The sequence below is a fragment of the Hyla sarda genome, chromosome 7, assembly GCF_029499605.1.
Source record: "Hyla sarda isolate aHylSar1 chromosome 7, aHylSar1.hap1, whole genome shotgun sequence".
Lineage (NCBI taxonomy): Eukaryota > Metazoa > Chordata > Amphibia > Anura > Hylidae > Hyla > Hyla sarda.
In genome coordinates, this window is record NC_079195.1 from 89,528,832 (window position 1) to 89,543,931 (window position 15,100).

Genomic DNA, 15,100 nt, shown 5'->3' on the forward strand with positions numbered 1-15,100 from the left:
TGACTGTAGACTCAGGGTGCTGTTGATGGAGCTGGTACTGCTCCTGCCACCCCACCCCTCCCCTCCCCAGAAGCCATGGCAGTGGAAGATGAGTGCAGAGGGCCCCCGAGTAAGACCTGCGAGTGGATGGAGGATGGTGCCGATAGGCATCAGCCAACTGACTACATAGGATCTCTCTGTATTAGGTCAGTTTCTCCTCCCTCTTAGTGGGTGTAAAAAAGGCACCCATTTTGTGCCGGTAGTGAGGGTCCAATAAGGTGGAGACCCAGAAGTCATCCTGCTTCCGAATGGTAACAATTCGGCTGTCTCTACGCAAGCAAGTGAGCATGCATCGTGCCATTTGTGAAAGTGACTCGGAGGGACTTCCTGCCTCCATCTCCACTGCATACTGCCATGGTGTGTCTGGGTCCTCTGTCTCGCCTTCCTCATAACCCTCTAGCTCTTCTAGTTGATCATGCTCCATCTCTCCTGTCATATGACTAGAAACACCACCAAGCTCATCAAACCTAAACTGTGCCCCTCATTCTCCTCCTCCTCCAGTTCAGCCCCCACAGGGCTCATGTGGCCATGAGATTCAGGCGCAAAGTCTCCATTGCCCTGACCAGCCATCGTTTCCAACACTTGTCGTAGGATACAAATCAGTGGAATGACGTTGTTCATCCCGTAATCCTGTCGACCTCAAAGGGCCTGAGCAAACGGCAGGTGTCACGTATGAGCTGCCACTGGTTCACATTGAAGTTACACACAAGATTACCCCTATCTTCTTGGACCATCAAGAAATCGGTGATGGCTTTTCTCTGTTCGTACAGTCGGTCCAACATATGGAGGGTGGATTTCCAACCACAAATCAGACTATGTTGGGGGATACCATTCTGACGCTGCAGCTCAAGGAGGGTGTGCTTTGCGGTGTACAAATGGCTGAAGTGCATGCAAAGTTTCCTTCCCATTCTTAGGATGTCTTGCAAATGGGGGGAATACTTCAGGAACTGCTTGACAACCAGATTTAACACGTGTGCCATGCAGGGCGCATGGGCCACCCTTCCTTGTCGCAGCGCTGCCAAGATGTTCTTCCCCTTGTCGGTCACCATGGTTCCCATTTCCAGTTTTCGTGGAGTAAGCCATGCTCCAATTTCTTTATGAATGACTTTTAGCAGTTCATCCCCTGTGTGACTCTTTTCGCCAAGGCAAACCAAGTGAAGAACAGCATGACACCGCCTTGCCCTGCACATATGGTATGCTGCAGGGCCACTTAGACTAGTCCGGGCAGTGGAGGCTGAGGACACGGTGGAGCATGAGGAGGCAGAGTGGCACACTGTCACAGGACCAACGGGCTGAGAGCATGGAGGAGTAAGCGGCATGACTTGTCCAAATTGGGGTTGGGGCTGTGCAGGAACCACATTCACCCAGTGAGGCGTAAAGGACATGTATTTTCCCTGACCATAGTTATAGCTCCAGAAGTCGGCGCTGCCGTGCACTTTGGTACACACTGAAAGGCTCAAGGACTGACCCACCTTTTCTTCCACAAAATTGTGCAGGGTTGGTACTGCCTTCTTCGCAAAGAAATGACGGCTTGGCACTCTCCACCTCGGCTCGGCACAAGCCATCAGTTCTCTGAAAGGTGCAGAGTCCACCACTTGGATAGGGAGGGACTGCTGAACCAGCAACTTAGACAGGAGCACATTCAGCTTCTGCGCCGTTGGATGAGTGGGCGCATACTGTTGTCTCTTGGACATGGCTTCGCAGATGGATTGTTAGCGGAATGGCTAATAAAAAGTGGGAGAAGCAGGAGCATCTGGAGCGACAGAAGGAGGGTATGACACACAGCTTCCTTCAGCTGAGGTGGTGGAGCCTTGGCTGGCTAAAGAAGGGAGCGGCTGGCTGGCTGATGGCTGCTTTGACGTGGCAAAGCATGTGTTGACACAGGGCCATGGTGCCAACATTGGGACCCTGGCAACGCTTCACCTTCTGACGACATATATTGCATGTGCTATGTGAACCACCTCCGGATGCTTGATGAAAAACTGCCACACCGCCGAGTAGTTGATTTTCCCACCAACAGTCTGCACTAATTTGCCGCTGTCTCCGGGAACCCCTATTCCACTACCTCCCGGAAAGGTAGGCTGCCACGAAGCAGGTGGTGTCCCATGAGCATGTTTGGCTTCAGAATTTCCACTTCTGCCACCACGCTGACTGCCAACCATGCTACCGCCTTGCTGGCTCAGCTGCTGCCTCAAGAGCAACCTGCAACTCTTTTCTCCTGATGATGATGAAGCCCCTTCTGCACCCAACTCCCAATTGTGATCGGCTTCATCATCATCAAGTTGTGTCTCCACATCCCTGATGTCCTCCTCGGGTTCCTCAACAGTGTCTGCTTCAGGACCCTGGCAACACCGTCTCCCACGTCACTCTCCTCATCACTATTGGCCTGCCTAGCGGAGGAAGCAGTGGATGTCTCCTCCACTTCTCGGCTGGGCAGTAGCTGCTGACTGTCCTCTAAAGATCGTCCTCAGTGAATAGTGGAGCTAAACCCATAGCATAAGATACTTCTGTAGGAGAGGGAAAAGCACATGACAGAGGCAATGGGAGGACAGGGACTGCTCCCGGGCCATGCCAACTGAGGGTTGTGTCTGAGGAACCCACAGACTGTTGACTGAGGGTGTCACTTGTGATGACCGTGTTAATCAATCGATGATTGCAGTTGGGTTACTGGTCGAGATACGACCGCTAGCTGATAACTTGAACTCAGGCCTCTCGCTGCGACTCCTGCTGCCACAAGCCCCTAGTCTGCTGCGACCTCTGCCTGAAGGATTTTGGTATTTGCCACTCCTCTGTGCACATCCTGGCACTTCTCTGCCTGACATACTTAGTGCATAAATGAGGGGAGTACAGTACGCTTCACTTCTCTTAAAACAGTATTTGTCTAGAACAGAAGCAGGTGATTACTTTTGGCTGTCCTTTCACAGTATGTAGGCCCTGGACAGATTAACAGGAACAAAATAGTACACTGCTTAGATGTATGTATGTATGCGGTATGCACTGGTAAGGGCAGAAAAATGTGCTGCTATACGCCTAAAAACTCTCTAATTTTTGTAAAACACCAGCCGGTGAGTACTATTGCTTGGACTTTCACAGTATGTAGGCCCTTGACAGATTAACAGGTACAAAATGGTATACTACTTGATGTACATATGCGGTATGCACTGATGAGTGCAGAAAAATACACTATAATACGCCAAAAAACTCAGTATTTTTGTAAAACACCAGCCGGTTAGTACTTTTGCTTGGACTTTCACAGTATGTAGGACCTTGACAGATTAACAGGTACAAAATAATACACTACTTAGATGTAGGTATGTGGTATGCACGTATGAGGGCAAAAAAGTGCGCTACAGTACACTTGGAAAACGTATATTCATAAAACACTAGCCGGTGATTACTTTTGCTTGGACTTTACACTTCTTAGATGAAGGTATGCAGTATGCACTGATGAGGGCAGAAAAATGCGCTACAGTACGCCTAAAAACTCAGTATTTTAGTAAAACACCAGCCGGTGAGTACTTTTGCTTGGACTTTCACAGTATGTAGGCCCTTGACAGATTAACAGGTACAATATGGTATACTATTTAGATGTAGGTATGTGGTATGCACATATGAGGGCAAAATAAAGCGCTGCAGTAAACTTGAAAAGCTTATTTTCATAAAACGGTAGCCAGTGATTAGTTTTCCCTGGCCTCTCACTGTATGTAGACTTGTTACAGATTAACAGGTACAAAAAAAGTGCACTACTTAGATGTAGGTATGTGTTGTGCATGTATGAGGGCAAAAAAATGCGCTACAGTACACTTGGATAACTTATTTTCGTAAAGCACCAGCAAGTGATTACTTTAGCTTGGACTGTCACAGTATGTAGTCCCTTGAGAGATGAACAGGTACAAAATGGTACACTACTTAGATGTAGGTATGCGGTATGCACTGCTCTCTGTCCACAACACTGATGTGACTAGCTGTTGGCAGTGGAATGCTGCGGTATAATCAATACAGCGTGTCTGTGTAACACACAGAGACACGCAGTCCGTCCTATCCCTCTGTGGTGTATAGCATAAAATGACTGCCGATTTTATAGGGCTGTGACATCACAGGGGTGAATGAATGCATGTGATTCAGGTTCATTCCGCTTACCTCTCTTCCCACCTTTCCTTCCCGCCTTCCCAGCATCCCCTGCCCCATGTACTGACATGTGGATCCGCCATTTTAGGTGTCCTGGAGCCTGGAAAGCTGTAAAATAGAGTTTAATTAAGCGATTTGTGTGTTAGAATTGCGGCGATATTCACATTCGTTGAGAACTGAATAAATCCTGAAATTCGTACGTAACGAATTTGGGCTTGTCTGCTTCGATTCTCTCATCTCTAGTCACAATATACCAGGTAATCAAGATAAATGCGGAATGCACGATAGGGAAGCTAGCTTTAGAAACAAGGTTATTTCACTGGCAAAGGTGCATAGCCAGTGAAGGTTTAAAAGCCAGCTAAACAGGTGTGGTCACACCAAGTACCTGATAGGTGGGTGAGACAGAACAACCATAGAAAACTAACACAAGCTAAGCTAGAACCTAGAAAATTTTAACCCTTCGGACCAAACTGTTTTGTTCATATCTGACATTTGCAGCTGATGCTTTCAGAATTGTTAGTTTTGGCATCACTAAAATCCTGCATGATTGCATAAAACATGGCAATACAAATTCTCCAAACTTATGTGCTAATGTCTGCACATTGGGTATTTAGGTGCAAAAAATATGATGTATGTGATTTTTTGTTTCTATTTATCCTTTAATTGTATGCATGTACTGGTGACACTGACTCTTCAAACCCAAATTGTCTCCATAAATTAGTTTGTTAATCACAGACCCATTTCAGTAATGACATTACATAAAGCATAATGCACTGCTCAAAAAATAAAGGGAACACTAAGATAACACATCCTAGATCTGAATGAATGAAGTAATCATATGAAATACTATCGTCTATGTAAAGACGATAGTATTTCATATGGTTACTTCATTCATTCAGATCTAGGATGAGTTATCTTAGTGTTCCCTTTAGTTGCATGTGAATGTGCATAGTTGAATGTGCTGACAACAAAATCACACAAAAATTATCAATGGAAATCAAATTTATCAACCCATGGAGGACTGGATATTGAGTCACACTCAAAATCAAAGTGAAAAACAACACTACACGCTGATGCAACTTTGATGTAATGTACTTAAAACAAGTCAAAATGAGGATCAGAAGTGTGTGTGGCCTCCACGTGCCTGTATGACCTCCCTACAATGCCTGGGCATGCTCCAGATGACGTGGCGGATGGTCTCCTGAGGGATGTCCTCCCAGATATGGACTAAAGCATCCACCAACTTTTGGACAGTCTGTGGTGCATCGTGGCGTTGGTGGATGGAGTGAGACATGATGTCCCAGATGTGCTGGGGAACAGGCGGGCCAGTCCATAGCATCAATGCCTTCCTCTTGCAGGAACTGCTGACACACTCCAGTCACATGAGGTCTAGCTTTGTCTTGCATTAGGAGGAGCCCAGGGCCAACCGCACAAGCATATGGTCTCACAGGGGGTCTGAGGATCTCATCTCGGTACCTAATGGCAGTCAGGCTACCTCTGGCAAGCACATGGAGGGCTGTGCAGCCCCCCAAAGAAATTCCACCCCACCACCATTACTGACCCACCACCAAACCGATCATGCTGGAGGATGTTGCAGGCAGCAGAACGTTCTCCACGGCATCTCCAGATTCTGTCACCTCTGTCACATGTGCTCAGTTTGAAGCTTTTTTCATCTGTGAAGAGCACAGGCTGCCAGTGGGGAATTTGCAAATCTTGGTGTTCTCTGGCAAATGCTAAACGTCCTGCATGGTGTTGGGCTGTAAGTACAATCTCCACCTGATACCACCCTCATGGTCTGTTTCTAACCATTTGATTGGACACATGCACATTTGTGGCCTGCTGGAGGTCATCTTGCAGGGCTCTGGCAGTGCTCCTCCTGCTCCTCCTTGCAAAAAGGCAGAGGTAGTGGTCCTGCTGCTGGGTTGTTGCCCTCCTACACCCTCCTCCACCTCTCCTGATGTAATGGCCTGATTCCTGGTAGCACCTCCATGCCCTGGACACTCACTGACAGGAACAGCAAACCTTCTTGCCACAGCTCACATTGATGTGCCATCCTGGATGAGTCGCACTACCTGAGCCACTTGTGTGGGTTGTAGACTCCGTCTCATGCTACCACTAGAGTGAAAGCACCGCCAGCATTCAAAAGTGACCAAAACATCAGCCAGGAAGCATAAGAGATGAGAAATGGTCTGTGGTCACCACCTGCAGAACCACTCCTTTATTGGGGTGTCTTGCTAATTGCCTATAATTTCCACCTATTTTCTGTTCTATTTGCACAACAGCATGTTAAATTGATTGTCAATCAGTGTTGCTTCCTGAGTGGACAGTGTGATTTCACAGAAGTGTGATTGACTTGTAGTTACATTGTGTTGTTTAAGTGTTCCCTTTATTTTTATTTTTTTGACCAGTGTTACACTATTTTGACTCTTTCGGAGAAACGTACATGACTGAAGACCCCATGCACCATTTCTAGAAAACTACAAGACATCCTCCAACTGGCTGTTAATATTATTTTCTCAAAGTTTTATAATAAAAAGTGTATTATGCAAGAATTGAAAGTTACTGAGGTGTGATACACCTAGTTAAATTACCTATGGCAATTTAGTCAAATGGCCTTCTGAATTTGTACGGCTTTAGATTAGCATTCGAAGACTGAATAGTTTAAAAGCGAATCAATTTGTTACAGTGCGTGCTGCTTTATAGCGCACTTTCTCCATGCCAGCATGAACATTCTTTTCTTAATGTATCACATCTGTTCATTGTAATTTAGTGATTATGTGGAAGCCTTCGTTTTCTCCTTGTTTATCTTAAAAAGGACAATGGAGACTTCATTTGCATTACACGTAAATTAGGTCTTCATTTGTAGAAGGTTTATCAGATTTATATTTTAGATTTGCTTAATCTTTACTACAGAAAAAAGAAAACTTCATATTTGCATTTGACAAACTGAATGAAAATGAGGTTATGTGGAAAGGGCGAGTAATTTACTGAATTGAAGTAAGCAGAATTATGTTCTGCAGAGAAGAAATGGAAGGCATGTTGTTAATAGATGATCATATGATATCATTCCAACATCTACCTATTAACATGAATAAATAAGTACATACATTGATCTCATGCATATCCATCCATCTAAATATTATCATCCTAAATATACAATATTTTAGCACTATACTATCTTGGCTTGAAAAAAAAAACCCTGGCATAGTCATAAAATATTGCACTGCATATTAGTAAATGAATCAAATTTTATTTAGATTTCTGTAGTGCCATGGCTTTTTAACCCCTTAAAGGGGTACTCTGCTACCCCAGCGTTTGGACCATTTGGTTTCAAATGCTGAGTTTGGGTGGCGAGGGTAGTGATGTGACGACCACACCCCCTCATGACATCATGGCACGCCCCCTCAATGCAAGTCTATGGAAGGGGCGTGACAGCCATCATGGTCCCTCTCATGGACTTGCATTGAGGGGCGTTACGTTATGAGGGGGCGTTGCCATAACATCACGACCCCGGCCGCCCGTATCCAGCATTCTAAACAAACGCTGGGTGCTGCACATAGGTCGTGGTGGTCCCATGTGCAGGAGCCCCGCGATCAGACATCTTATCCCCAATCCAAAGGATAGTGGGATAAGATGTTTAGGGGTGGAATACTCATTTAAGGACACAGCCCATTTTGGCCTTAAAGGGGTATTCCAGGCAAAACCTTTATATATATATATATATATATATATATATATATATATATATATATATATATATATATATATATATATATATCAACTGGCTCCGGAAAGTTAAACAGATTTGTAAATTACTTCTATTAAAAAATCTTAATCCTTCCAATAGTTATTAGCTTCTGAAGTTTTCTGTCTAACTGCTCAATGATGATGTCACGTCCCAGGAGCTGTGCATGATGGGAGAATATCCCCATAGGAACTGCACAGCTCCCGGGACGTGAGTCATCAGAGAGCTGTTAGACAGAAAATAACAACTCAACTTCAGAAGCGAATAGCTATTGGAAGGATTAAGATTTTTTAATAGAAATAATTTACAAATCTGTTTAACTTTCCAGAGCCCTTTAACCCCTTAAGAACTCAGCCCATTTTGGCCTTAAGGACTCAGACAATTTAATTTTTACGTTTTCATTTTTTCCTCCTCGCCTTCTAAAAATCATAACTCTTTTATATTTTCATCCACAGACTAGTAAGAGGGCTTGTTTTTTGCGCGACCAGTAGTCCTTTATAATGACATCACTCATTATATCATAAAATCTATGGCGCAACCAAAAAACACTTTTTTTGTGGGGAAATTAAAACGAAAAACGCAATTTTGCTAATTTTGGAAGGTTTCGTTTTCACGCCGTACAATTTATGGTAAAAATGACGTGTGTACTTTATTCTGAGGGTCAATATGATTAAAATGATACTCATTATTACATACTTTTATATTATTGTTGCGCTTAAAAAAAATCACAAACTTTTTAACCAAATTAGTACGTTTATAATCCCTTTATTTTGATGACCTCTAACTTTTTATTTTTCCGTATAAGCGGCGGTATGGGGGCTAATTTTTTGCGCCATGATCTGTACTTTATTTTGATACCACATTTGCATATAAAAAGCTTTTAATTAATATTTTATAATTTTTTTAAATAAAATGTATTAAAAAAGTAGGAATTTTGGACTTATTTTTTTTTTCGTTCACGCCGTTCACCGTACGGGATCATTAACATTTTATTTTAATAGTTTGGACATTTACGCACGCGGTGATACCAAATATGTCTATAAAAAAAATTACGCTTTTTGGGGGTAAAATAGGAAAAAACGGACGTTTTACTTTTTTATTGGGGGAGGGGATTTTCACTTTTTTTTTACTTTTACTTTTAAATTTTTTTATATATTTTTTTACACTTGAATAGTCCCCATAGGGGACTATTCATAGCAATACCATGATTGCTAATACTGATCTGTTCTATGTATAGGACATAGAACAGATCAGTGTTATCGGCGATCTTCTGCTCTGGTCTACTCGATCACAGACCAGAGCAGGAGACGCCGGGAGCCGGACGGAGGAAGGAGAGGGCGATCCGATCATTCATTCAAATCACGCACTGCCGCAGATGCCGGGATCTGTATTGATCCCAGCACCTGAAGGGTTAATGGCGGACGCCCGCGAGATCGCCGGCGTCGGCCATTGCCGGCGGGTCCCTGGCTGCGATCAGCAGCCGGGATCAGCCGCGCATGACACGGGCATCGCTCCGATGCCCGCGGGTATGTACAGGACATAAATGTACGTCCTGGTGCGTTAAGTACCACCTCACCAGGACGTATATTTACGTCCTGCGTCCTTAAGGGGTTAAGGACACACACAATTTTATTACTTCATTTTTGTTTTTCCCCTCCTCGCCTTCATATAGCCATAATTCTTTTATTTTTCCATCCATAGACCCATATGACGGCTTGTATTTTGCCTGACCAATTGTCATTTTTAATGACATCACTCCTTCTACCACAAAATGTATGGCAAAACAATATATATATATATATATATATATATATATATATATATATTATTTGTGTGGGGAAATGTTTTTGTTTTCACGCTGTACATATTATGGTAAACATAACATGTCTTCTTTATTCTGTGGGTCAGCATAATTAACCTATTAACGACGCAGGACGTATATTTACGTCCTGCGCCGGCTCCCTCGATATGAAGCGTCGGTCCCATTATATCGCGTCGGTCCGGGCGCTCATCAACGGCCGGGACCCGCGGCTAATACCACACATCGCCGATCGCGGCGATGTGCGGTATTAACCCTTTAGAAGCGATGGTCAAAGCTGACCGCCGCTTCTAAAGTGAAAGTTAAAGTGACCCGGCTGCTCAGTCGGGCTGTTCGGGACCGCCGCGGTGAAATCGCGGCATCCCGAACAGCTGACAGGACACCGGGAGGGCCCTTACCTGCCTCCTCGGTGTCCGATCGGCGAATGACTGCTCCGTGCCTGAGATCCAGGCAGGAGCAGTCAAGCGCCGATAACACTGATCACAGGCGTGTTAATACAGGCCTGTGATCTATGTAAAAGATCAGTGTGTGCAGTGTTATAGGTCCCTATGGGACCTATAACACTGCAAAAAAAATGTAAAAAAAAAGTGTTAATAAAGGTCATTTAACCCCTTCCCTAATAAAAGTTTGAATCACCCCCCTTTTCCCATAAAAAAAATAACAGTGTAAAAAAATAATAAATAAACATATGTGGTATCGGCGCGTGCATAAATGTCCGAACTATAAAAATATATAATTAATCAAACCGTACGGTCAATGGCGTACGCGCAAAAAAATTCCAAAGTCAAAAAAGCGCATTTTTGGTCACTTTTTATACCATTAAAAAACGAATAAAAAGTGATCAAAAGGTCCGATCAAAACAAAAATAATACCAATAAAAACTTCAGATCACAGCGCAAAAAATGAGTCCTCATACCGCCCTGTACGTGGAAAAATAAAAAAAGTTATAGGGGTCAGAAGATTACATTTTTAAACGTACATTTTTTTATACATTTTCCTGCATGTAGTTATGATTTTTTCCAGAAGTGCGACAAAATCAAACCTATATAAGTAGGGTATCATTTTAACCGTATGGACCTACATAATAATGATAAGGTGTAATTTTTACCGAAATATGCACTACGTAGAAACGGAAGCCCCCAAAAGTTACAAAATGGCTTTTTTTCTTCGATTTTGTCGCACAATGATTTTTTTTTCCGTTTTGCCGTGCATTTTTGGGTAAAATGACTAATGTCACTGCAAAGTAGAATTGGCGACGCAAAAAATAAGCCATAATATGAATTTTTAGGTGGAAAATTGAAAGGGTTATGATTTTTAAAAGGTAAGGAGGAAAAAATGAAAGTGCAAAAACGGAAAAACCCTGAGTGCTTAAGGGGTTAAAATGATACCTCTAGTTACACGATTTTCTATTTTTGTACTGCTTTTATAAAAGCTCTTGTTTGTTACAAAATAAGTATGTTTAACCCCTTAAGGACCAGGCCAAATTTATTTTGCATTTGTTTTTTTCTCCTCTCCTTCTAAAATCCATAACTCTTTTATAATTCCATCAACAGACCAATGTAAGGGCTTATTACAGTACTTTGTAATAATACCCCTTATTTTACCATAAAATGTACTGCGAACCCCAATTATTATTATTATTTTTTAAGAGAGGAAATGTAAATGAAAACCAAAGTTTTTCACATTTTGAAGGGTTTCATTTTCACACAGTACCCTTTACACTAAAAATGACATGTTTTCTTTATTCTGTGGGTCTATACGATCAAAATAATACCCATCTTTACATACTTCTCTATTATTGTACCGCTAAAAAAAATCTCAAATTTTTGGACAAAATCAGTATGTTTAAAATTGACCTATTTTGACCACCTAAAACTTTTACATTTTTCCGTATATGGGGTGGTATGAGGGCTCATTTTTTTGAACCATGATATGTATTTTTTTTATTGATATCACATTTGTGTAAATGATACTTTTAAATCACTTTTTATAATTTTTTTAAATAAAATGTGACAAAAAAAAACCTTTATGCAGGCGGCAATACCAAATGTGTTTATTTTTTTTAAAAATTACGCTTTTTGGGGGTAAAATGGGGAAAAAGGACAATTTCCATTATTGGGGGAGGGGATTTTTCGATTTTTTTTTACTTTTTATTTTTACATTTTTTCACTTTTGTTTTACACTTTCTATGTCCCCATAGGGGACTATCTATATCAATCACTTGATGTCTAATACTGTTCAGTGCTATGCATAAGATATTGGGCATAGCACCTGTCTAACCCAGGAAGAAGTACAGTGCTACATACAAAAAATCTAAATAGATAAATCACAAGGCCCAGATGACATTCACCTCATGTTCTAAAGGAATTAAGTAATGTAATAGATAGATATATAGTGACAGAGAAGGTTCCCCAGGACTGGCGAATAGCAAATTTGGTGCCAATATTTAAAAAAGGGTCAAAAGGTGACCCCGGGAATTATAGACCTGTTAGTTTAACCTCCGTTGTATGTAAATAGTTTGAGGGTTTTCTAAGACATGCTATTTTGGAGTACCTTAATAAAAATTAATGTATGACCCCATATCAGCATGGGTTTATGAGGGATCGGTCCTGTCAAACTAACCTGTATCAGCTTTTATGAGGAGGTGAGCTCCAGACTGAACCAGCGGGAATTGCTGGATGCCATATATCTGGATTTTTCCAAAGCATTTGATGTGGTGCCACGTAAAAGATTGTTACATAAAACGAGAAGGATTGGGCTGGGGGAGAATCTGTGTAAGTGGGTAGGTAACTGGCTCAGTGATAGGAAACAGAGGGTGGTTATTAATGGTACTTATTCTGATTGGGTGACTGTTACTAGTGGTGTACCACAGGGGTCAGTCTTGGGCCCTGTTCTATTTAATACATTCATTAATGACCTTGTAGAAGGGTTGAATAGTAAAGTAGCAATCTTTGCAGATAATACTAAACTCTGTAAAGTGGTCAACACAATAGTGGACAGTGCACTGTTAGAAATGGATTTGGATAGGTTGGAGGTTTGGGCTGGGAAGTGGCAGATGAGGTTCAACACTAATGAATGTGAGGAAATACACATGGGGAGGAAAATTCGGAATCGATCATCTATTTAAACGTGCCCATAGCCCCAGATGACATAATCTGTATTGATCATAGCATCTGAGGGGTTTATAGGTCGGACATTAGCGAGACCGCTGATGACCGCCATTACCCGTGGGTTCCCAGCTGTCAATCACAGCCAGGGTCCCGCTGCAGCTGCTAATACTGGGATTGCACTGATCGCAGCAGCATTAACCCCATAGATGCCATAATCAGTCATTCCACTGTTCACCAATGGCAATCCCTTGATGCGAACGTGGCATCCCATTGGTTTCCATGCCTAATATGGCAGTCTGTGAACGTGACATGGTGAACGCCAAAAAAGAAAAAAAGAATAAAAAGGGGAAAAATTGCTAATTTGGTTCCAAAACGTGAAAAAAAAGATCAAAAGGTAGCATGAATTGCAAACAGAGTAAAAAGTAGAAAAAAGTCAAGTAAAAAGTAAAGCTCATCATGCAAAAAAAATAAGCCCTCACACTATGGCGTTGAATGAAAAAAAAAAAGGTATGGCTGTCAGAACATGGCACCACAAAAAAGGGGAAAAAAAGGTTTTTTTATGTTAAAAGCTGTAGAAATTAAGTATTGCCATAATCGTACCAACCCACAAAAGAATATATACAGTGGGAATCAAAAGTTTGGGCACCCCAGGTAAAAATTTGTATTAATGTGCATAAAGAAGCCAAGGAAAGATGGAAAAATCTCCAAAAGGCATCAAATTTCAGATTAAACATTCTTATAATATGTCAACAAAAGTTAGATTTTATTTCCATCATTTACACTTTCAAAATAACAGAAAACAAAAAAATGGCGTCTGCAAAAGTTTGGGCACCCTGCACAATTTATAGCATGCACTGCCCCCTTTGCAAAGCTGAGACCTGCCAGTGTCATGGATTGTTCTCAGTCATCATGTGGGAAGACCAGGTGATGTCAATCTCAAAGGTTTTAAATGCCCAGACTCATCTGACCTTGCCCCAACAATCAGCACCATGGGTTCTTCTAAGCAGTTGTTTAGAAATCTAAAACTGTAAATAGTTGACGCTCACAAAGCTGGAGAAGGCTATAAGAAGATAGCAAAATGTTTTCTGATGTCAATATCCTCTCCTCTGTTCGAAATGTAATTAAGAAATGGCAGTCATCAGGAACAGTGGAAGTTAAAGCAAGATCTGGAAGACCAAGAAAAATATCAGACAGAATAGCTCGAAGGATTGTGAGAAAAACAATTCAAAACCCAAGTTTGACTGTACAATTCCTTCAGAAAGATCTGGCAGACACTGGAGTTGTGGTACACTATTCCACTATAAAGAGATACTTGTATAAATATGGTCGTCATTAAAGAGTCATCAGAAGAAAACCTCTTCTACGTCCTCACCACAAAAATCTGCATTTGAACTTTGCAAATTAACATATAGACGAGCCTGATGTATTTGGAAACAAGTTCTGTGGACCTATGAGGTTAAAATTGAAGTTTTTGGCCGAAATGAGCAAAGGTACGTTTGGAGAAGAAGGGGAACAGAATTTAATGAAAAGAACCCTTGTCCAACTGTTAAGCATGGGGGTGGATTAATCATGCTTTGGGGTTGTATTGCAGCCAGTGGCACAGGGAACATCTCATGAGTAGAAGGAAAACTGGATTCAATAAAATGTCAGCAAATTTTGGATGCTAACTTGATGCCATCTGTGAAAATGCTGAAGTTAAAGAGAGGATGGCTTCTACAAATGGATAATGATTCTAAACACACCTCGAAATCCACGGGGGATTACATCAAGAGGCGTAAACTGAAGGTTTTGCCATGGCCTTCCCAATCTCCTGACCTCAACATAATTGAAAATCTATGGATAAAATTTAAAAAAGCGGTGCGTGACAGACAGCCTAGAAATCTCAAAGAACTGGAAGACTTTTGTAAGGAAGAATTGGCAAAGATACCTCAAACAAGAATTGAAAGACACTTGGCTGGCTACAAAAAGCGTTTACAAGCTGTGATACTTGCCAAAGGGGCAGTATAAGATATTAACTCTGTAGGGTGCCCAAACTTTTGCAGATGCCATTTTTTTGTTTTCTGTTATGACTACTGTAATGAAATCAGTTATTTCACCACAAAATCTATAGTGAAACAAAAATAAAATTATTATTTGTGGGACAAAAAAAAACATTTTGTAATTTTTAGCAGCTTCCATTTCTATCCAGTGCACTTTTTGATAAGAATAAAACCTTATGTTTAATCCTTAGGTCCATACGGTTACAAGAATACCCAATTT